This window comes from Erythranthe guttata, chromosome 1, assembly GCF_056151865.1.
Source record: "Erythranthe guttata isolate IM_541 chromosome 1, IM_541, whole genome shotgun sequence".
NCBI classification, from domain to species: Eukaryota; Viridiplantae; Streptophyta; class Magnoliopsida; order Lamiales; family Phrymaceae; genus Erythranthe; species Erythranthe guttata.
This window is the reverse complement of record NC_142533.1, coordinates 7,965,065-7,968,832: the sequence shown is the minus strand read 5'-3', so window position 1 is coordinate 7,968,832 and position 3,768 is coordinate 7,965,065. Positions and strand designations below refer to the sequence as shown.

The window sequence follows — 3,768 nt, the reverse complement described above, 5'->3', positions numbered from 1 at the left end:
TAGCCGATCTTAGTATTGGTGTTTTTTTATGGATCGCCATTTCTAGTCTTGCTCCCGTTGGACTTCTTATCTCGGGATATGCATCAAATAATAAATATTCCTTTTTAGGTGGATTAAAGGTTGCTACTCAATCAATTAGTTATGAAATACCATTAACTCTCACTTATGCAGCTTTCTTGATTGCCTCTACATCGGGGAAATTTGGCTAATTTTTGAATGTGCTATATCCGCGATAATCTCATTTCTTTCGATGGAGAGAAGGCCCGCCTTCTTATACTTCTACATCTAGAATTCGACTTGTACCATGGATACTAATAGGACCTGAACCATTATGGTATCTTTTCCATGTCTTTCAGCTACTTTATCGCCTACCTTGATTTCACGTTTCTGTGAAATATATACACGAATCATTTCTGGATTATAACTAGAACCTCCCCTTTTCTGGATCCACCTCACATCAATAACCTGGCCCCTACCACCTATAGGTAGTTATAAACAAGTTTCTTTTGAAGTAGATACCTGAATGCCAAGTATGATAAGGAGATGAAAACTAGAAGGACAATTTTGTCATTAACACATCTAATCATAGCACAATAATTTTATTGGACCTCTAAATATCCAATCAATTATCTCCCAATTAGTCAAGATAAGCCATGACAAAATTATTTTGGCGGATCGACCAGGAAAATAATAGGGCTAACCAAACATCAAACTAAACCTTACTATTTAATTAATATTGACTAATCTTATCAACCAAACGGGACCTTATACAATTAATGACAAACAATCAATTACATACATTAAATGCCTTAATGTTGATTCTCTTAAAATGATAATATATTATTTTATAATAATAAAATTATGTATAAAAGCGAGCCTTTTACTCTACTATCCCAAAAAAATGTGTGGCTTACCTATAGATGGGGACTCAGTCATCACTCATCGATCATGATGATGCATATTTTATAAACACATGAATCGGCTATTATGGAGCATTGTTAGGTTTTTGCCGTCCCTGAACCAATAACCTTAGTGGAGGGGAGTTAAAATTTTGGCCTTTACAAAGCACTTGGCTGAAAACTTTGTCATTGATTATAGTTTGGATTTACATGTACTCAATAGGCTAGGGCATTGACATCTATGATATTTGGTGGGATTATAATTCGTGATAGTATTGTCAATCATATAGCTTTGATGTACCTGACGCATTTTGACGACTTCGATGCAAGTCGGTGTTATAGTTGGGGTAGAGCCACATTGGTGATATTGTATTATGAGTTATGTGAGTCGACAAAACGAGGATGAGGTAGAGATAATATTGGAGGTCCAGTGCAACTACTATGAGTGTGGGCATGGTCGAGGATTCTCCCAATAACATTTATATCAATACCACTTAAAGATCACGATCCAATATCGGTGCATAAATCAAACGAGGATGATGTATTTCCAATACCTCCATCTGGCGTGCGGTAACACTCAAACTATAAATAATTCCATGTGATTACAAATTTTGCACTTAAATTGATATATATGTACTTTGTGTAACACATTGCAGTTGGTTTCACCATTTGACTCATGTTCACACCGATAATCATTTAGTGAATATAAATATGACGATGCTTAACCAAATGTTCCTAAGCAAGGTACACAAATTTTCTAACATGGTTGACATTATTCATATTGTCCATATGTTGTTGATATTGTTGTTTCTGCTAATATTTTTTTACAGTTCACATGGATCTCGTACAACATCACTGATATTGAGTACCAAGACTTGACTATGGGTACGATGATTGTTTTGTTTGGGATGTGAAGCTCATTATTTAATGAAAATTCGCAAGAGGTCCTAGATTAGCCGGTTTTAATTTTATTAACATGCTTTGATTAAATTCGTTTAAGCGGAATAAATCTAATCTAGCAACTTACAGTTTTCGCGAGCAGATTCGTTTCTATCTTCGGCGCACTAACGAGGATCCACACCAAGCCTTCAATCCTCGAAAAACTGCTGTCCAGAAATTTACTGCCTCTTTCCTTCACCAATATCTCCGAGATAGTTGATCTGATGGAGAAACCCTTCGAACCGGTTATAGTACTGTGGGTTAGAAAGCTAGTGTATAAATTTCAAGTCTATTTGATGAACGGTTGATTTATGGTGAATTTCCTCGCAGGACTGCTCAGAAAATTAGAGAATAAATATTTGCTCTAAAAACCTATAATCTTCTATTGTATATCCCGAATTAATAATTCTTCTACAAGGGTGGGCTTGTACTTGAAGAAATCTAAATTTATAATTGACAGACATGAGAGAAAAGAAGAAGAGGAAAATATTTTCTTCTCTAGAACGTGTATAGGCGTGTTACTCTTATTCGTCTCTCTCATCAACCTAATCTCTATTATATATAGCACAAGGAATTAGAGTCACACATAGAGATGATTACATGGAAACAAATCTCACTCCTTCTATAACTCTATATAGTCGAAAATTGTAATCCAATGGGGACTTAATTTTCGGCTATATTAATTCCCATATATAATATTGGTTGAACTTTATTTTCTCGATTAATTAGAAAATCCATTGGGCTACAATAGGGACTAAAGGAGAAAATATAAATCGGGCAACTAATAATTAATTAAATCCAAACTCTTAAAAGAATTCATTTAATTAATCATTAAATAATTATTTATTTTCCACTACCAAATAATTATTGAACTCCCGTTTATATTATCAAATATTACATTCGAGCTCTGGTCGATCATTACTTAGATTCTCCCCACATTAAGAAATCTTATAACCACCAAATAATTTATTCACTGCTAAATAAATTAAATGGTTTCTTTTCATGAGTCTTACCCGCTTAACTTATTTGAGTATGCCGGATACGAAATCCACCTGGCCAGGACTTGGCATAAACAAATCTTATAAGCTACTAAAAGGTTATTATCAATCCCATATTTCAGAGATGTGGATTCCTTTGGATAACTAATTTCCACCTATTAATTCTTAATGTCTCTACCCAACGCACCAGGGGCCATTTGACTCAATATAGGAATCTCTCCCATTGTGACATCAAAGTAGAGATTATCAATTAAATGTTTACGTTAATTATCTAGGGATTAAGAGAGTAAGTAATTTACTGTCAACTAGAAATAATACAGTTTCATTCATGAACAGTGACGAAACAATTATTTCACTTTGTCCGGTTCAACACATGCCGGGTGTGCTAGCACAATAAGTCAAAACAATAACTACAAAAGTTATTGTCTGTTTACTGTGATCAAGACCAATCACTTAAATATTGTGCTACAATCTTTAACCAATGGTTAGTCCATTTCCATCTAGATTGTGAACGTTTATCTTTATATTATAAACGAACTTTCGAAATGATCTTTTTGTGCTCCATAGCACACCATTTCGAATACTATTAGAATATTAGACTTGTGATTTTAATTAATTGACAAACAATCAATTAAATGCATTGAATACCCTAGTGCAAATTCTCATAAAATGATAATATACTATTTTATTAATTCAACAATAAAATTATGTAGCTAAAAGCGAGACTTTTAGTCTACTATCCTAACATGTTTCACTATTACTTTGGATGTCATGTTGTCCACTTATTTGTTATTCACGAGTTGAGATGCATCGTCCGGAAAGGGTATTACGGCATTCAGGATGATATAACCAATTCCATCACATCCTACAAATGTTGTTATTTCCAACAAATACATGATTTGGGTCTTCAAGGTCGATCGAGTCACGAGTGG

The 3,768-nt window shown here is 34.0% G+C and overlaps 1 long non-coding RNA gene across 1 annotated transcript; it reads left to right on the top strand.

The window, feature by feature from the left end:
- The first annotated feature begins 1,191 nt into the window (after window positions 1-1,191).
- Window positions 1,192-1,832, top strand: LOC148772756 (uncharacterized). The gene is made up of 3 exons (XR_016032812.1): window positions 1,192-1,469; window positions 1,556-1,643; window positions 1,730-1,832. It is a non-coding gene; the product is annotated as an uncharacterized LOC148772756 (long non-coding RNA).
- Window positions 1,833-3,768: the final 1,936 nt, after the last annotated feature.